The sequence below is a fragment of the Schistocerca gregaria genome, chromosome 1, assembly GCF_023897955.1.
Source record: "Schistocerca gregaria isolate iqSchGreg1 chromosome 1, iqSchGreg1.2, whole genome shotgun sequence".
In the NCBI taxonomy this organism is placed as follows: Eukaryota; Metazoa; Arthropoda; class Insecta; order Orthoptera; family Acrididae; genus Schistocerca; species Schistocerca gregaria.
In genome coordinates, this window is record NC_064920.1 from 225,668,618 (window position 1) to 225,690,188 (window position 21,571).

Genomic DNA, 21,571 nt, shown 5'->3' on the forward strand with positions numbered 1-21,571 from the left:
TTAGGTTTAAGTAGTTCTGAGTTCTAGGTGACTGATGACCATAGATGTTAAGTCCCATAGTGCTCAGAGCCATTTGAACCATTTGAACCAACACCAACATTGGTTTTTTCTAGTACTGTTGTTATAATAATAAATGAGTTTAAGCGATAGATGTGCTAGTATATGTCATGTTACTATAGCTTCATTTGTGGTGATATCCCCTGAGTTATGAAAATTTTGTAGAGCCACTCTCTATGCAGTGTCAGGCACTGTTAACAACATTCAACCCACTAACTGTCTGCACATCTGCCCACATACTTCTTCTGGCAAGCACACACACACATGTGTGTCAATGTATAGGTGCATGATCTGTTATTCACATAGGTGCGAATCCCTCTCTGAGTACTTGATATAATAGCAGTCTCTTTTTCTAGCCAGCCACCACATTGATCATGCTGGAGACAATTACAAAATCATTTTCAGTCTGTCGGAAGACGGCACTCACGTATGATACAGCTGTTACAGCGCCTTCCATGACCACCAGCGGCGTACGTCGGCCCCACATAATGCCACCCAAAAACAGCAGGGAACCTCCGCCTTGCTGCACTCACTAGGCAGTGTGTCTAAGGCGTTCAGCCTGTCCGGGTTGCCTCCAAATACGTCCCCGGCGATAGTCTGGTTGAAGGCATATGCGACACTCATCGGTGAGGAGAACTTGATGCCAATCCTTAGCGGTCCATTCGGCATGTTGTTGGGTCCATCTGTAACGCGCTGCATGGTGTCGTGGTTGCAAAGATAGACCTCGCCATGGACGTCGGGAGTGAAGTTGCGCATCATGCGGCCTATTGCGCACAGTTTGAGTCGTAACACGACGTCCTGTGGTTGCAGGAAAACATTATTCAACATGGTGGCGTTGCTGTCAGGGTTTCTCCTAGCCATAATCCGTAGGTAGCGGTCATCCACTGCAGTAGTAGCCCTTGGGCGGCCTGAGTGAGGCATGTCATCCACAGTTCCTGTCTCTCTGTATCTCCTCCATGTCCTAACAACATCGTTTTGGTTCACTTCGAGACTCCTGGACACTTCCCTTGCTGAGAGCCCTACCTCGCACAAAGTAACAATGCAGACGCGATCAAACAGCGGTATTGACCGACTAGGCATGGTTGAACAACAGACAACATATGCTGTGTACATCCTTCCTGGCGGAATGACTGGAACTGATCGGCTGTCTGGCCCCTTCCGTGTAACAGGCGCTGCTCATGCATGGTTGTTTACATCTTTGGGTGGGTTTAGTGACATCTCTAAACAGTCAAAGGGTCTGTGTCTGTGATACAATATCCACCGTCAACGACTACCGTCAGGAGTTCTGGGAACTGGAGTGATGCAAAACTTTTGATGTGTGTACTACACAGCCCTGCCACAGTCACATATTATATTGTCAAAGTGTCTTACATCATAAATTTGTTAGTATTTACTGAGATTTTGCAGAATATACACTGACATCATTACGTAGCTTTATTTCTGCCACCAGGATATCGCACTCGTTTTAACAAACACAGTATAATATCATATATACTAGTTATATTTGCACAGCATACGTTTGTTATGTAGGAAGAGTGTATTTGTTTAAATATCATGTTGTGGTATTTGTTTAACATTTCAAATCTCTACAGTAACATATTTGTTGTTAATTACGCACTGTGGAAATGATTAAACATGGAATATCGGTGTACGTTGTTTAAACATCACACTGTGGCAGTTCTCAAATATTTAATACCTTTACAAGAGTTTGTTGTTAAGCAATTCAGGAATTGTTTAACTCAGGATAGCGAGGTAATTTGTTAGATAATGTGCTGTGATAGTTTTTTTAAATCAGGATATCGTTATTTGTTAAATAATGCACTGTGGTGATCACTTAAGATCATATTTACATACAGGGTGTTACAAAAAGATACGGCCAAACTTTCAGGAAACATTCCTCACACACAAATAAAGAAAAGATGTTATGTGGACATGTGTCCGGAAACGCTCAATTTCCATGTTAGAGCTCATTTTAGTTTCTTCCATCTACGCTCATTGGAGCACGTTATCATGATTTCATACGGGATACTCTACCTGTGCTGCTAGAATATGTGCCTTTACAAGTACGACACAACGTATGGTTCATGCACGATGGAGCTCCTGCCCATTTCAGTCGAAGTGTTCGTACGCTTCTCAACAACAGATTCGGTGACCGATGGATTGGTAGATGCGGACCAATTTCATGGCCTCCACGCTCTCTTGACCTCAACCCTCTTAACTTTCATTTATGGGGGCATTTGAAAGCTCTTGTCTACGCAACCCCGGTACCAAATGTAGAGACTCTTCGTGCTCGTATTGTGGACGGCTGTGATACAATACGCCATTCTCCAGGGATGCATCAGCGCATCAGGGATTCCATTCGACGGAGGGTGGGTGCATGTATCCTCGCTAACGGAGGACATTTTGAACATTTGCAGTAACAAAGTGATTGAAGTCACGCTGGTACGTTCTGTTGCTGTGTGTTTCCATTCCATGATTAATGTGATTTGGAGAGAAGTAATAAAATGACCTCTAACATGGAAGGTAAGCGTTTCCGCACACATGTCCACATAACATATTTTCTTTCTTTGTGTGTGAGGAATGTTTTCTGAAAGTCTGGTCGTACCTTTTTGTAACACCCTGTATATTTCACGATTGAGATGCAGGGATTTGGAAAATCGGTAAAATTGATTCAGAGTATCTAAAATTGTAAATAACAATTAATTATATCAGAAAAGGTTTAATTGCATTTTGTTGTCTTCTTATCTGCTTGGGGGACATGAGGATGGCTGAACTCTGCTGATACTTAATGACGATCCTTCCACTAAAGAGCACAGACCTCAAACAATACATTCTATTAAGTTGCTCTAGTATTAAAAGGGGGAGGGTGGGAGTTCGACTCCTGTTGGTTCTAAGAGAAAATGGGGGAAAGGGAGGCGAACTGACAATGAATATACCACATGTAAGTGCATCGCCAGGTCGGAAGTTCCATGGGGGCAGAACGAGGAAACGTGAAACTGAATATGTCACTCAATTGCCTCAAATGTCACGAGACATTGCAAGTGACCTCTAGATAAGATCTACATCTGCGCCAAAAATTGCACTGCACAATTACTCAAGAATTTTTCGGATACATTGTTTGCAGCTTTGCAACATTTCGTATGGAAATAAAGACTATGGCATACAGGCTACATCAGTGTGAAATAATTTGATCTTAATTTGGTATAAATGTATCCATATCCATGTTTAAAGGAAACTGGTTCTCATATGTTTAACATCTCGTAGATGTCGCGATCATTACAGACTGTATCTGTGATTTAGTGGTTGGCCGAGTATAAGGCTCCTATGTGACACGCAAACCTTTCTGTAAAGGTCCAAACAAAAGTCCATTCAGCGTCCTTAGAATGTTTGGGAACTGCTGTTGTAAACGAGCAGTGAAATCTTAACGCAAATGGTCGATCTGGTGCCAGATCGAAAGTCTTCCGCCATGTGACATTTTTGCAGTAGAAGAAAAGGGTACGAAAATTAGGTTTAACATCACCTCAGCTACAAGATCGTTGGAGACGAGCCACAAGCTCGCGTTGAGCAAGAGCGAACTGGGAAACCACAGAAAAACTATATCTTGATGACTATCACGAAGATTTGAAGTCTGCTTCTTCCCAATAACCTAGTGTCATACCCACTGCACTTTATAGAGAGGGGGGGGGGGGGGGGGGAGGGAAAGGCAGCTGTCTAGAACAGCCTCAATTGGAAATGAATGTGTTCTTGACGATGTGTACAAAAAGTAGAAAGGAAGTTATACATGAAGGTAGGCTTACTCGACGAATTTAATTTTGGAAATCTTCTCGCGTTTTCAGCCGAGTCGCGGCGTTGTGTTGTCGCAATGTTTCGAATAGTTTCCTATTCGCTTTCTGGTGATGTTGCCTGATATTCGAGAGGATTTCATAACGGACACGAAAGTGAATTACACTTAACCCATCATTAAACACTGTGTCATGTCACTCGATGACTTTTCACAACATACCCGAGTTTAGACTCTCCGAAGGAAAATTAGAGTAAAAACCTGCGACAGAGTAACAGGAAACAGTTTGCAAGCATTTTCGCCATAAGACGAGTAAGAGCAAATCAGCCTTAGAATCCTGGAAAAGTCTGCCTAGGGTAGCCAAGAAAGCTTTTGGAGTAATTGGTAGTTTGCTTCATCCAGCGACCTCGTGGGCATACTTCTGACGACTTCGTTGGTTGGTAGAAAGTTTCGCGCTGGAGGGGTGTATACTTGCCGTTTGTTACGCAGCCTGAGTTGCTGTGCCCGCGAATAGTAGGTCTTCCTACAGATCGCACAAGTGCAAGGTTCTTTTTCTTCATATCCAGTATTAGGCCTAATGGTCTGTTACGGCCGAAATCCATTTCCTTCCAGGTCAACCTGTGGATCGGTATTTGAAGATTTTTCGGGGCATTCGGCCAATCTTCAAGTTACGTGTTCAGCAAGAGGGAGAGAAAAACAGTGACTTTCCGTAGACTTGATTAATCTACCCTCTAGTAGTGTTCAAACACGTCAGTAACTCGAGTCACCTGTATTTCAGATGCCCATATTTTCCTTCTTTCTGGATACTGCATTCAGTCCACGAGTTGGGTTTAGTACAAATTATAATTAAAATTTGCGCCCCCGGGTGGGCTCGAACCACCAACCTTTCGGTTAACAGCCGAACGCGCTAGCCGATTGCGCCACGGAGGCTGCTGACAACAGCCATCACTAGTTGTGGACTTAACGCAGGCTGGGAATACGTGTTAGTCATTCCAATAGTATCAGTCTTCCTAAATGATCGACGGTCTTCTTCGATAGAATGCGAGTCCAAATGTCTGTGTGTTTTATACAATTTAAAAACAGACCTCAGTTTACTCTTAAGTATAATCATGGGCGTCCATAGAAATTTTCCCAAGAGGGGACAAGATTCAAAACTTTTTAGTTTTTTTATACCTGGTTTGATGAATTTGCAAACATGTTGTGCCCCCGGAACTAAATTTGAGAAGACATGCACTTAGCTTATAGTACCTGTCTCAAAAGACTGATAGGTGTATCACCCATACAATAGTTTTTGAGTCTAAATCTGGGGGCATGGAAAATTTTTAACGTTTTGGAGGACGAATGGAGACTTATAAGTAACCATAAAAAAAGCTACACTTCCGACCCTGTTAGAAACCTACATAATACCGTCATTAAAATTATTTTCTTGAAGGAAAAATACCTGACTAAACTGTATTTTTCCTGACCCTGAGAGCTAAGGAGGGAAGGGGGAGGGGGGAGGGGAGAGGTGGAGGGGGTGTCCTCCGTTGCACCGAGCGGTTCTAAGCGCTTCAGTCTGGAACCGCGCTGCTGCTACGGTCGTGGGTTCGAATCATATCTCGGGCATGATCTGTGCGATGTCCTTAGGTTAGTTAGGTTTAAGTAGTTCTAAGTTTAGGGGACAGATGACCTCAGATGTTAAGTCCCATAGTGCTTAGAGCCATTTGAGCCATTTGCTTACGTGGATTTCACGCTTCCATTTCGTACCTATAAGTATACAAACACACAAGTAGCATGAACTATACACAAAGGAAGTTATGAGTCAAACTAAACGTGACTGTTCAAGAGATTGTATACTGGAGTGGACGAAGACCTTCGGAGCACAGGCAGACTCTGACACTCTAAGGGTGCAGGTAGGCTCTCACTTAGTGAGTATATAGTTTTCAGGAATACTGGACGCAAATTTTATAGATTTTTCTATGGGCACAAATTTAACTGCCAACTGCAGAGAATCCACTCTCATTTGTTATCTGGGCAGACTCCAGAAACGCTGGTTCATTTACTTGATTTTCCTAAATTAACTGTTCTCTGTGTTCCGCAGTTCTCTACAGTACAACCGTAGAATGTCAAGGAACAATAAATTATCACGTTTGAAAATTAATAATTATATCGTACTTGATTAAATAGTTGAAAAACTGCAAACTACCGACGATCAATTGCGGAAATACCAAATATCTGGAGTTTTCCATTAGTATCAGATTATTATTGGCAAAATGTAGTAGCTGTCATTTCCCGTCAGAGCAAGTGAATGGTTCGAGAAATCTGGCAGGTGCTTGGTGAAAATGATTTCCATTGTGTTCTTCCGATATGCACTGTATAGCATTTTGTCTGTGTATTTATGAGTTAGCATGGGATGAAATGAAGGGAGAAAGTAAGGTGGAATAGCATCGAATAAGTGCCTGAGATTAACTTTTTTTTTTTTTTGTCATAGGTCTACTGACTGGTTTGATGCGGCCCGCCACGAATTCCTTTCCTGTGCTAACCTCTTCATCTCAGAGTAGCACTTGCAACCTACGTCCTCAATTATTTGCTTGACGTATTCCAATCTCTGTCTTCCTCTACAGTTTTTGACCTCTACAACTCCCTCTAGTACCATGGAAGTCATTCCCTCATGTCTAGCAGATGTCCTATCATCCTGTCCCTTCTCCTTATCAGTGTTTTCCACATGTTCCTTTCCTCTCCGATTCTGCGTCGAACCTCCTCATTCCTTACCTTATCAGTCCACCTAATTTTCAACATTCGTCCATAGCACCACATCTCAAATGCTTCGATTCTGTTCTGTTCCTGTTTTCCCACAGTCCATGTTTCACTACCATACAATGCTGTACTCCAGACGTACATCCTCAGCAATTTCTTCCTCAAATTAAGGCCGGTATTTGATATTAGTAGACTTCTCTTGGCCAGAAATGCCTTTTTTGCCATAGCGAGTCTGCTTTTGATGTCCTCCTTGCTCCGTCCCTCATTGGTTATTTTACTGACGAAGTAGCAGAATTCCTTAACTTCATTGACTTCGTGACCATCAATCCTGATGTTAAGTTTCTCGCTGTTCTCATTTCTACTACTTCTCATTACCTTCGTCTTTCTCCGATTTACTCTCAAACCATACTGTGTACTCATTAGACTGTTCATTCCGTTCAGCAGATCATTTAATTCTTCCTCACTTTCACTCAGGATAGCAATGTCATCAGCGAATCGTATCATTGTTATCCTTTCACCTTGTATTTTAATTCCACTCCTGAACCTTTCTTTTATTTCCATCATTGCTTCTTCGATGTACAGATTGAAGAGTAGGGGCGAAAGGCTACAGTCTTGTCTTACACCCTTCTTAATACGAGCACTTCGTTCTTGATCGTCCACTCTTATTATCCCCTCTCGGTTGTTGTACACATTGTATATGACCCGTCCCTCCCTATATGTTACCCTACTTTTTTCAGTATCTCGAACAGCTTGCACCATTTTATATTGTCTAACGCTTTTTCCAGGTCGACAAATCCTATGAACGTGTCTTGATTTTTCTTTAGCCTTGCTTCCATTATTAGCCGTAACGTCAGAATTGCCTCTCTCTTGCCTTTACTTTTCCTAAAGCCAAACTGATCGTCACCTAACGCATTCTCAATTTTCTTTTCCATTCTTCTGTATATTATTCTTGTAAGCAGCTTCGATGCATGAGCTGTTAAGCTGATTGTGCGATAATTCTCGCACTTGTCAGCTCTTGCCGTCTTCGGAATTGTGTGGATGATGCTTTCCGAAAGTCAGATGGTATGTCGCCAGACTCATATACTCTTCACACCAACATGAATAGTCGTTTTGTTGCCACTTCCCCTAATGATTTTAGAAATTCTGATGGAATGTTATCTATCCCTTCTGCTTTATTTGAGCGTAAGTCCTCCAAAGCTCTTTTAAATTCCGATTCTAATACTGGATCCCCTATCTCTTCTAAATCGACTCCTGTTTCTTCTTCTATCACATCAGACAAATCTTCACCCTCATAGAGGCTTTCAATGTATTCTTTCCACCTATCTGCTCTCTCCTCTGCATTTAACAGTGGAATTCCCGTTGCACTCTTAACGTTACCACCGTTTCTTTTCATGGCACCAAAGGTTCTTTTGACTTTCCTGTATGCTGAGTCTGTCCTTCCGATAATCATATCTTTTTCGATGTCTTCACATTTTTCCTGCAGCCATTTCGTCTTAGCTTCCCTGCACTTCCTATTTATTTCATTCCTCAGCGACTTGTATTTCTGTATTCCTGATTTTCCCGGAACATGTTTGTACTTCCTCCTTTCATCAATCAACTGAAGTATTTCTTCAGTTACCCATAGTTTCTTCGCAGCTACCTTCTTTGTACCTACGTTTTCCTTCAGAATTTCTGTGATGGCCCTTTTTAGAGATGTGCATTCCTCTTCAACTGCACTACCTACTGCGCTATTCCTTATTGCTGTATCTATAGCGTTAGAGAACTTCAAACATATCTCGTCATTCCTTAGAACTTCCGTATCCCACTTCTTTGGCTATTGATTTTTCCTAACTAATGTCTTGAACTTCAGCCTACTCTTCATCACAACTATATTGTGATCTGAGTCTATATCTGCTCCTGTGTACGCCTTACAATCCAATATCTGATTTCGGAATCTCTGTCTGACCATGATGTAAACTAACTGAAATCTTCCCGTATCTCCCGGCCTTTTCCAAGAATACCTCCTTCTCTTGTGATTCCTGGACAGGGTATTCGCTATTACTAGCTGAAACTTGTTACAGAACTCAACTAGTCTTTCTCCTCTTTCATTCCTTGTCCCAAGCCCATATTCTCCTGTAACCTTTTCTTCTATTCCTTCCGCTACAACTGCATTCCAGTCGCCAATGACTATTAGATTTTCGTCCCCTTTTACATACTGCATTACCCTTTCAATATCCTCATACACTTTCTCTATCTGTTCATCTTCAGCTTGCGACGTCGGCATGTATACCTGAACTATCGTTGTCGGTGTTGGTCTGCTGTCGATTCTGATTAGAACAACACAGTCACTGAACTGTTCACAGTAACACACCCTCTGCCCTACCTTCCTATTCATAACGAATCCTACACCTGTTATACCATTTTCTGCTGCTGTCGATATTACCCGATACTCATCTGACCAGAAATCCTTGTCTTCCTTCCACCACTATATCTAGATTGAGCCTTTGCATTTACCTTTTCAGATTTTCTAGTTTCCCTACCACGTTCAAGCTTCTGACATTCCACGCCCCGACTCGTAGAACGTTATCCTTTCGTTGATTATTCAATCTTTTTCTCATGGTAACCTCCCCCTTGGCAGTCCCTCCCGGAGATCCGTATGGGGGACTATTCCGGAATCTTTTGCCAATGGAAAGATCATCATGACACTTCTTCAACTACAGGCCACATGTCCTGTGGATACACGTTACGTGTCTTTAATGCAGTGGTTTCCATTGCCTTCTGCATCCTCATGTCGTTGATCATTGCTGATTCTTCCGCCTTTAGGGGCAATTTCCCACCCCTAGGACAAGAGAGTGCCCTGAACCTATATCCGCTCCTCCGCCCTCTTTGACAAGGCCGTTGGCAGAATGAGGCTGACTTCTTATGCTGGAAGTCTTCGGCTGCAAATTCTGATTATTTATCAAAATTTAGGAAGTGGCGGGGATCGAAGACGTTGTGGTTATGAATCAAACACGCTACCCGTAGACCACGGGGAATGTCGGGAGATATCTCCCACGATGAAAAATGCCACATGACCTCAGTCCACGAGGCAAAGGGAAGTGGTTTGTGATATAAGCCAGGATATGACTGGCAGATCTGGTGATTAGGAACTTTAAATCACCACATCACCTTTCCAAGCCGGCGAAACATCAATGACATTCTATTTTGGAATTTTTCCACGACCATCAGGAATCTGACTGGTTACATCTGGAGATTTAGTACGATTAAAATAAGTTAGCGTTTCAAAAGAAACGTTGGCTGGACTGCTCCCGTCAGCCATACACCAATGGTGCTGCACTGGCGCTGAAATCCCTCACTGTATTACCAATTTCGCTGCGCAAATAATCGTGCTTGCAAAATCTCACGTTGGAGACATTTCCCGACGCGAAAATTTCGCCTGTTTCGAAGAAAAAGCATAGCTCCAGTTCTAATTGAAAATGTGAACAGATTTTTGACATGCTTAGAGACAGTTGAGAGTCCCATACCATATGTGAATTTCAGAATTTTCACGTGATTTGTGTAACAGATAGAGAATTTGAACTTAATAAATTTGGAAATTTGTTGTAAGGTCGTAAGGGACCAACCAGGTCATCGGTCCCTAAGTCGACACACTACTTAATCTAACGCAATGGACAACACACACACCACACACGCATGCCCGAGGAAGGACTCGAACCTCCGACGGAGGGGGGTGGGGGGGGGGGGGGTGGGAGCCCGGCTACCCCGCGTGGCTTAAACTTAATACTTCTTACTAGTTAAATAATAGCAAAAATGCAAAAAAAGGTTCGTTATAAAAAGCGTATGCATAACAAACGCAGTGCGATTCGAAGTTTTACAAAAAATTCGTTGCTAAGGTAGGCAAAAAACGAAAAAAGATGTTTCAGTGAGCTCTGCAGTTTTAGAGACTTGAAGTGGTAAGTTTGAAACTGTTACACGCGTGGAAAAATTTCATCTGGCCAAAACGATGCAACGTAGCTCTGGTATCAATTAAAGTTAAGAACCTATACTTTCTACGCTTAGAAACTCTATACAGAGTTTTAGATTTTTTTTCAAAGATAGATACTTAAAAGCGGTTTCTGTTGCTGCGGAGCGCGGAGCTCTCTAGCAGCTGCATGCAGGCGTCTAGGGACTCGTCGTGACAGTATCGCAACTGCGGACCGTAAACGTCAGATGTCAACTAATTTAAAGTAAACTATCATACAGCAGCAGTGGTGCGTGTACACTGACAGATATGAAAATAGGACGAACATACAGCTCTGGCCGTGGGTTTCGCGCCCAGAATGGGTCGAGGACGGGATCCGCTGATCCCCTTGACCGGTAGACAAAAGAGTTGAGGGACGCTACCTGGAGGTTTCCGAGCTGGAGTTTTCAGCCGTCAGACAGAGAGAGAGAATTAAGTTTCTACCACACACCACTTCAAACTGCAGTAAATACAAGAGACTGCATTCTTTTGCCTTACTTGCAGTACCATTCAGCAGTCATTGTCAATATCATTTTCATTATAACAACTACACTTATTGAAGACCCAGAAATAACAAGTGACTCTATACTTAGCGATTAGTAATGTCACTTAATTTTAACTCTTAATTTATAAAAACTAACTAGGAATTGGGGGTGGTGACTCTTGAATGAGAAGTGAAGGGTTGACTCAGAAAAGGGTTTGCTTTTGTTTTGGTGTATTGTAAAACACATATACTGTATTTTAAACATAATCGGATTTCCATCACACTTTATCTAGGCTTTGGAGTGGCTAAGGAGCTAAAGTCATTTAGGCGTGTTTAAAATCAGCTTATAAGCATCGTCAACATTTTTTAAAAATTTTTATTATTTTTTATGTACGTTGCTATTTACATTTGAACACTATTGTATCTACATACATCTTCTGATAAATTCAGTCAAGTTACTGTAGATAGGATATGGCTTTCAAGCAATCCTTGATCTCACCATCCTTTTCGGAATTTTTTTTACTATTTTTCCCAACCTTTCATCACGTTTCATGATGACTGTTTGTTTCCGTTTACCTTCCATACTCAGTTCTGCCATCATTAAGGTGCACGATGAACTCTCTGCTTCTCTTTTCAAACACCTAAAACGTCATTAATTTTCGGATTTGGTTTAGCAAGCATGTTATTAATTTTGTGGTGCCAACATTCTACAGCGTTGGTTGTTCGGTGGCGCCGTTTGTAGCAACTCCAAAGGTTGATAGGGGTTCTTCATTTTCCAACCATCTATCTACGAAGTAGTCAAAAAATTCATAAAGTTTGGGGATATCCGGTGCATGTGAATGTATCTCCAGCCAACCATCACATACATCTTCAGGCCGTAGAAACGCCAGCGCAGCACACATGCGAAGATGTTGTCTCATTTCTTCGTTTTCTTTGTATTCACGAGTAAGTCTTAGCTCTTGAACTTTTCTCCGGAGACACTTTTTCATATAGAAATAACATCCATGCACTTCAGCTGTCGGAAATACAACTCTAATTGCTGAAATCGCAGCTGATTTGAAGTCTACGGTCACATTTGCAGGTTTCCATTCTGGAATTTTAACAATCAAATTTCGGTAAGGACGGACGTACGTCTCTTTTCTTTTGTTTGGCAGTAGTGCAAAGGCAACTGGATAGATGTTTGGCTCATTATTTGTACTCCCAAAGTCGGCGTGAATGGTGTATATTTGTTTCCTGCACACTTGAATGTACCATCCATAAAAATGTCTTGTTTACTCCTTAGAGCCTCTCTTCCTGCCCTCCCGCTAAAAACTATTATCCTCTCTCCTAGTTTGTCGTCGCATAACAGAAAACTGCTGTCACCGTTCATAGCTAGTAAATCTGCCTTTAGATCAATTTCTTCTCTTGTCCGTGAATCTCTCTCATTTCCCTGTGCTTTTTCCCGCTGGTAGTACAAAGCTCTCTTCGTTGTTTGCTGCTCTGGCATTTCAGTGACAAAATCGTAGCCTTGATTATGCAGGCAACCCAGCTCCTCTGAATATATTTTTGAAATAGACGTCTCTTCGTCTCTTGCCCTCTTCTTTGCGTGTTTCAAAGTCTTCCACCCGAGCGACATCCGCAGGTCCACATTGATACTCGAATGAAAAAAAAAAAAAAACACTGTGGAATCCTTCATTTTCAGCATTCCTCGGCAGTGGTTTGCTCTCTGTCTTGAACAGCGCCACGTTACTGTTCCATCTTCTTTAGTTCTCTCCACTACGTAAGAATAACCTAAGTATTGGCAACATGGCTTACCGTGATTAGTGGTTGAAAATTCGATATCTGAACTACTGTGTCAAAAATACACGAATCGCGCGATGTGAACTCTTCGACAGCCAGACAGCCAGAGCGGCACTAAGGCTGTGTTTGTGTATCAGACAGTCGGCGGCTGTGCCTAGTACCAGGGGAGGGGGGGGGGGGGGGCAGTTCCCTGTGTCCCAGGAGCAGGTAGTTTAGGGTGATTAGGATGGCCTGGACGCGGGTAAGCCCGACAAAAAAGGGAACAGGTAAGGGGCGCGAATCTCACACATTTCAGAGCGCGATTTTCATAGATTCCGGGCCGTGGTCTGCACGTGTAAGATGATGGGTCATTCGAAGAATGGTACAAAAGTGTAATTCTTCTCTGAAGGAGGCCGCTGTCATCCAACCTACTGCTGAGTACTGTGCTGTCAGTTTGAAATCCTTACCAACAGATGGCGCGACATTCGGCGGAGAAGAGTCGTGCGTCCTGTCAATGCAATGTTTAGTCAACAAGACAGTGTCTCAGAAAAAAACTGCAGTGGAAGATACTACAACAATGGCTTTGCACTTCGCAGAATGGCTTCTTCGTATAGTTCTGGGAGTTGATGTCGCGATATGACTCTAGTCACAGATTACGTCCTCGCACATATACCTTGCGGTATCGTCATGGCAGTGAAACTAAGGCTGTTTGACTATTACAGGTACAAAGGAAAAGAGAGAGTAAAGGACAACAAATCAAGCAAATAAACCTAATAAACGTAAGTCCGGAAACGAATGGTTTTCCCAATACCACATATTGCGACTGAGTTCATGAACACTTTATAATGACATCCCTGCGGATATGCACCTGAGAACAAACACATTACAAGTGTTCCATATGGCTATCGTTCATGTGAAGGCAGATTTCACCACGTCTCCTTATCGATGAAAATACTCATTGAAAAATCAAAGGCGTGTTCCGAATGCACTGAGAAACAAGTCCCAATAAGTTCGCGACACTATCATTAGACTGGAATTCGGTGGACTTGGAAGATTATGGTACTGGTCAGCCATGACCGATATACTTGTTACCAAAGATTCGTGCTACCTATTCTCGAACAGCCACTTGAAAGCGTGCCGTACCACCAACAGCATGGATCATATACGCAACATTTCTCGATAAGGGGCATGACCCAAAACATACCGTTACACATTAAAAGTAATGTAACAATAGCATCTCTGCACATGTGCATACGTAGTATCGGGGAAACCAGTGGTTTCTTGACATATGTTTACCAGCGTCATTTGCTTGTTTCATTGTCCTCTACTCGCCGCTTTCATTTGCACCAATAACAGTGAAGCGTCATATAGATGTGAATAAATGTTTTTCAGCGTACTGTTCACAGATGAAACAGAAAGCTTTAATTATGTTAAGTATTACCCAGAAATGAAAACTGAAGACCTGGACACAGTGACAGCACCATATGTTTTTGTCCGAGATACAAGGAGGGGAGGTATTTACACCGTACACTCCTACATGGAAGAACCCTGGAGATACTAAAAGGTATCACATAGATTATATAATGGTAAGACATAGATTTCGGAACCAGGTTTTATATTGTAAGGCATTTCCAGGGGCAAATGTGGACTCTGACCACAATCTGTTGGTTATGAACTGTAGATTAAAACTGAAGAAACTGCAAAAATGTGGGAAATTAAGGAGATGGGACCTGGATAAACTGAAAGAACCAGAGGTTCTACAGAGTTTCAGGGAGAGCATAAGGGAACAATTGACAGGAATGGGGGAAAGAAATACAGTAGAAGAAGAATGGGTAGCTTTGAGGGATGAAATAGTGAAGGCAGCAGAGGATCAAATAGGTAAAAAGACGAGGGCTAGTAGAAACCCTTGGGTAACAGAAGAACTATTGAATTTAATTGATAAAAACGAGAAAATATAAAAATGCATTAACTGAAGCAGGCAAAAAGGAATACAAACGTCTCAAAAATGAGATCGATAGGAAGTGCAAGATGGCTAAGCAGGGATGGATAGAGGACAAATGTAAGAATGTAGAGGCTTATCTCACTAGGGGTAAGATAGATACTGCTTACAGGAAAATTAGAGAGACCTTTGGAGAAAGGAGAACCACTTGCATGAATAACAAAAGCTCAAATGGAAACCCAGTTCTAAGCAAAGAAGGGAAAGCAGAAAGGTGGAAGGAGTATATGAGGCCTATATAAGGGCGATGTACTTGAGGACAATATTATGGAAATGGAAGAGGATGTAGATGAAGATGAAATGGGAGATATGATATTGCGTGAAGAGTGTGACAGAGCGCAGAAAGACCAGAGTCGAAACAAGGCCCCCGGAGTAGACAACATTCCATTAGAACTACTGACGGCCTTGGGAGAGCCAGTCCTGACAAAACTCTACCATCTGGTGAGCAAGATGTATGAGACAGGCGAAATACCCTCAGACTTCAAGAAGAATATAATAATCCCAATCCCAAAGAAAGCAGGTGTTGACATATGCGAAAATTACCGAACTATCAGTTTAATCAGTCACAGCTGCAAAATACTAACGCGAATTCTTTTCATACGATTGGAAACCTGATAGAAGCCGTCCTCGTGGAAGATCAGTTTGGATTCCGTAGAAATGTTGGAACACGTGAGGCAATACTGACCCTACGACTTATCTTAGAAGAAAGATTAAGGAAAGGCTAACCTACAGTTCTATCATTTGTAGACTTAGAGAACGCTTTTGAAAATGTAGATTGGAATACTCTCTTTCAAATTCTGAAGGTGGCAGGGGTAAAATACAGAGAGCGAAAGGCTATTTACAATTTGTACAGAAAGCAGATGGCAGTTATAAGAGTCGAGGGGTATGAAAGAGAAGCAGTGGTTGGGAAGGGAGTGAGACAGGGTTGTAGCCTATCCCCGATGTTATTCAATATGAATATTGAGCAGCAATAAAGGAAACAAAAGAAAAGTTCGGAGTAGGTAGAAGAAATAAAAACTTTGAGGTTCGCCGATGACATTGTAATTCTGTCAGAGACAGCAAATGACTTGGAAGAGCAGTTGAAGGGAATGGGCAGTGTCTTGAAAGGAAGATATAAGATGAACATCAACAAAAGCAAAACGAGGATAATGGAATGTAGTCAACTCAGGTGATGCTGAGGGAATTAGATTAGGGAATGAGACGCTCAAAGTAGTAAAGGAGTTTTGCTATTTGGGGTGCAAAATAACTGATGATGGTCGAAGGAGAGAGGATATAAAATGTAGACTGGCTATGGCAAGGAAAGCGTTTCTGAAGAAGAAAAATTTGTTAACATCGAGTATAGATTTAAGTGTCAGGAGTCGTTTCTGAAGTATTTGTATGGAGTGTAGCCATGTATGGAAGTGAAACGTGGACGATAAATAGTTTGGACAAGAAGAGAATAGAAGCTTTCGAAATGTGGTGCTAAAGAAGAATGCTGAAGATTAGAGGGGTTGATCACATAACTAATGAGGAGGTACTGAAAAGGATTGGGGAGAAGAGGAGTTTGTGGCACAACTTGACTAGAAGAAGGGATCGGTTGGTAGGACATGTTCTGAGGCATAAAGGGACCAGCAATTTAGTATTGGAGGGCAGCGTGGAGGGTAAAAATCGTAGAGGGAGACAAAGAGATGAATACACTAAGCAGATTCAGAAGGATGTACGCTGCAGTAGGTACTGGGTGGTAGATGAAGAAGCTTGCACAGAATAGAGTAGTATGGAGAGCTGTATCAAACCAGTTTCTTGACCGAAGACCACAACAACAACAACTCCTATATTGTTGCCAGAGGAGCGCTAACACATGCTGCAAGTCGTTACACCGATATCTTGCAGAACAGAACAGTTAAACATTGACCAGTAATATTGTTTGACAATGCTCCTCACACAGTTCTCGCAAAGTATGATAACCTTTATTCTTAGTGCAATGGGTGTGAATCCAAGTTTCGTCTCAATCAACCACAAGGTGATTTAATTCTGATGTTACACCTTCAGATAAAAATTTAATTTATTTAAATTATGTCGTCTATGACGACAGTATTCATTCTGGCACCTTTTAAAACTAAATCAAAATTATTACAAAGGCCGGGAATCGAACCTGGGTCTCCTGCTTACTAGGCAGGTGCGTTATCCACATTTTTCCCTTCAAGGTACAATTTAAAACAAATACAAATGATTGTTAGTTTAACAAAAACATTAGAAAAATATGAAATACAACTAAATATAACACAGTGTGTGTCTCTTTTTTTGTTGCATGAGAACGTGGATAAGGGTGACCGGTAGGCATAGCACACCGCAACTTTGAGGAGGATCAAGGAAGACGCTGCGGAGATAACCAGCAAAAGTTTGTCGGTAAGATGATTGTCGGGTAGGGTGCTATGCGCGGTCACAATTTTGTACCAGAAGTCAAGGACTGTATGCGGACCACTCTGAAAGAGGTATTCTAGAGCCTGTCCTCGAAACCAGATTAGGGTATGGTGCTTAGCAAGAGAGTAGTGAAATGTGTGGGGCAACAACAGGAAATCTGCGGTTACCGTCGTTGGCGGGGCACGAAGGTAAAAGCCCACGATTCATTGGATGAGGAGCCAAACGTTTCGTTGTACGGGGCACGTAAGATGGTGCTCGTCGGTGTCTTCGAGCTGACAATCAGGGCAGAGTGGGGAGGTGGCCAATCCTATGCGATATAGTGGGGAATTTACATAGACTAGAAGATACCAGAGTACAGACACAGACGACGGTAAAAAGGGTGCATGCACACACCCCCAAACCGTTCGCCAGTTAATGTCAGGATGCTGTAGCACCATGGGGTCGCAAGTGTTGGACAGCATAAACAAACGATAATAGTCCTTTGTACGGGGAGGACGGGTGACTGAAAGATAGGCCCGAACGTAGCTGAGTTCTATGAAACAATTGCCGACATGGTACAATAATGGAGAAATAGGTGCCACATTGATCGATGGATCGAGAGAAGTTGGTCGGAGGATGTCTAAGAGACTGCGTGTTAAGGACGGGACCGGTCCCCGCCTGTGTCGGAACGTACTATGGACAAAGAGTGCAGAAGACCGTGCCCGCACGTTGACGAGTCCGAGGCCACCTTTTGCAGGAGGCAGTGTTAGAGTGTTGTAGCGGACTCTGAAAAGTGCCCATGCCGATACAAAATATCTAAAAGCTGATTGGAGGCGGCGGCCAAGGAGTAACGGCATTGGGACGATCTGGGCGACGTGTACCAGTTTAGGGGCGACATACATGTTGACGTAGGACACACGTTGAAGTTGTAAGTTATGGTGCACTTGACGGCAAACATGGTGCCGAATTGACTGTAAAAGCCGCCGGTAAGCGAGGGCCACTGTGCGGTGTGTGGAGCTCGTAAATTCGATGCCCAAGTGACGAGAATAAGCCACCGCGACACAGCAGTGCATAGGACTATAAGCATTACAATCTCAAGCCTACCTCCTCGGTTCAAATTCTCACTGCCTCCCTAGTCTACTTTAAATTCCCCCTTACACACCTTGAAGTAGACTGGCGCTGCAGTAAGAATTTGGATCGAAGGAGGGAGAAGTGTCAGGGTAATCTGTGCAACTGCGTGAACTGCTGTGCCAAGGCGGCACAGTGGCTAATGTACCTGTCTAGCAAGCAGGAGACTCCTTCTCGACTCCCTGTCTTGTACAAATTTTACTCGCCGTTTCAGCCAATATACATAAAACCATATCTGTATGAGACCAGCAAAGTCTCTGAAACTGTGTCATTTCATTTGTAAGTCACATAAGGCTTATTTTTCATCGAGTTCACTCTCTAGCGTTGCAATCCACTTCTGTGGGACAAAAACTAAACTAAACTCCGTTCGAACAGGCCTCGGAAGGTCCTACAGCTGCCGTGACATCCTTTGGCGACTGGCTTCATCGAGTGGGAATATGGAGGGGCGCCACCCACCCGGCTCAGGGGCTTCGTGACCTGGAGGTGGTACTATTCGGTCAAGTAACTCCTCAAATGGTTCAAATGGCTCTGAGCACTATGGGACTTCAATTCTGAGGTCATCAGTCCTCTAGAACTTAGAACTACTTAAACCTAACTAACCTAAGGACATCACACACATCCATGCACGAGGCAGGATTCGAACCTGCGACCGTAGCGGTCGCGCGGTTCCAGTCTAACGCCTAGAACCTCTAGGCCACGGAGGCCGGTGTAGCTCCTCAGTTGTCATCACGATGCTGAGGGCATCCGATAGATAAACAGCCCATACCGGTTCGGATGATAACAAATCCAATTGCCAAGCACACCTCCACGGTTCTTAACTTGGGTAACTTCAACTGAACCGGCGTATCCAACGCGGCACGGCCATTTGCTCTGTCAATAAAAGCTGTAAAATTTTTGCAATGGTGGTATTTCTTCGTATTGTTCATTATATCGCAGAAAGTACTGGCTGTGCCGTGTCGCCAGTGCAATGTTTATGGTAGGTATTGGGTTGGAGCATAAGTTCGTAGCGTTTTTCCGCAAGTTTAATAAAAAAAGCACTCCGTCTTCAGGCCACAAGTGGCCCACCGGGACCATCCGACCGCCGTGTCATTCTCATTGAGGATGCGGATAGGAGGGGAGTGAGGTCAGCACACCGCTCTCCCGGTCGTTATGATGGCTTTCTTTGACCGGAGCTTCTATTATTCGGTCGAGTAGCTACTCAATTGGCATCACGAGGCTGAGTTGCACCCCGAAAAATGGCAACAGCGAATGGCGGCTGGATGGTCTCCCACCCAAGAGCCAGCCGCGCCGGACAGCGCTTAACTTCGGTGATCTCACGGGAACCGGTGCATCCGGTTCAGGCCGTTCCCTGAAATTTAATAAAAAAAACATAAATACGTAACAAAGACTTCAGTCATCAATATTATATAATCCTTCACTGTTTACAACGGTCTGCCAACGCTGGGGTAACTTTTCTATTCCGCGACTGTAGAAAACACGTGGTTTCGGGACGAAGAATTGTCGAGCCATGGTAGAGGCGCATTTTCATCCAGAAAGGAAATCCTTTGAAGGTTGTTCGATGGAAAGAGGAAAAGGTGAAAATATGAGAGCGCAAGATCAGGTGAGTAGGGTGGGTGCGGAATGACTACCCAAACCAACTCCTGTATAGTTTTTATCATTCTAGCAGAATGCGGGCGGCCTTTATCGTGGAGTAGCATCACTTCACACAGTCTTCCTGGTCGTTGTTCTTGGACTGTCCCTGCAAGACGTGATAGTTGCTGACAACAAATGTCAGCAGTGATGGTTATACATCGGGGAAGCAATCTGCAGTTCACCACACCTCCACTGTTCCACCAGATGTATAACATTAACTCTTGTGGATGTACGCCGGTCTTTATACGGATAGCTACCGCTTTGTTTGGGTTCAACCATTCCTTTCTTTTCCTTAGTTTAGCATAAAGAATTCGTCACCAGTAACGATACATGATAGGAACGATAGGTGTTGTTCACGAACCAATTGATGACGAGCAAGCAGAGATGCACATATGGCCACTTACAGATTTTTGTGATTTTGGCATAGAGCATACGGTGCCCAGACACCCGATTTGCAGTACATGTAAATGTGCACCATGGTGGAATGACCACAGTTGCCAGTTATCGAGTAAACTGACGGGGATCTTTGTGGATTAATGCCTTTAAACGATCTTCAACAAAGCCCGGTCGTCCTGAACGTGGAGAGTCAGTAATGTCAAAACGATCCTTCTTAAAACAAGAGCCGGCCATTCTAGGCGCTTCAGTCTGGAACCGCGCGACCGCTACGGTCGCAGGTCCGAATCCTGCCTCGGGCATGGACGTGTGTGATGTCCTTAGGTTAGTTAGGTTTAAGTAGTTCTGAGTTCTAGGGGACTGATGACCTCAGCAGTTAAGTCCCATAGTGATCAGAGCCATTTGAACAATTTTTTAAAACAAGAAAACCATTTTCTTGTCTGCCTTTTCAAACTGGATTATCCCCATACAAAGCGCAAATGTTTCTGGGTGTCTCCTCTGCTGTCACCTCTCTACTGAACTCAAACAGAAGAATATGTCGGAAATGTTCTGATTTCTCCATTTGACACTTCATTTTCTAGCGTTCACAGCTCCTCTCACTACCTCCAATGACAAAATATGTAAACTCTAATAGCAACAATGAACTAAAAATAAACCCATAGCAACCGGAATACCAACATGCTAAACAAAAACACTGCGTTCTTGTGCACCGACCTGATACTGTGCTTGCAAATACTTGAATGTTCCCACCCTTTAAATTTGCACACCATGGACGTACTTGAGTTTACAGTTTGCTTGCACTTTCCGTCAACTTTATCGTTCGCAGTATCAGTCCTACTATTTCCTTCTCATCGTCTGCAAATGTAAAAATGTGCACTCTTTTGAACAGGTACGTGGCTGTGCACAGTCACGCGACAAAGTTAATTCCCGCTAACGCAAGGTCTAGTTTCTCTTCGTAGAGTAATGCAGTATCAACGATTTCTCATACTCTTACTGTTGGTTCGTAGAACGCAACTGCCGATGGAAAATGAAGAACCTTTTTACTGGTGGTTCTAACAACCCTACCACAACAAAGGTCAAAATTTGATAATGATTGTGGTGCTCACGCTGCTAAATACTGCATTTTCGGGCAAACAACAAAGTTATTATGTAGCAGGTGTCATTAGAGCACAGTTAATAAAGTCAAATGGTTCAATTGGCTCTGAGCACTATGGGACTTAACATCTACGGTCATCAGTCCCCTAGAAC

The 21,571-nt window shown here is 43.1% G+C and overlaps 1 non-coding gene across 1 annotated transcript; it reads right to left on the reverse strand.

Moving 5' to 3' along the window:
* Positions 1-4,694: 4,694 nt before the first annotated feature.
* Trnan-guu (transfer RNA asparagine (anticodon GUU)) lies at positions 4,695-4,768 on the reverse strand. Its single transcript has one exon. It is a non-coding gene; the product is annotated as a tRNA-Asn (tRNA).
* Between the last annotated feature and the right edge of the window lie 16,803 nt (positions 4,769-21,571).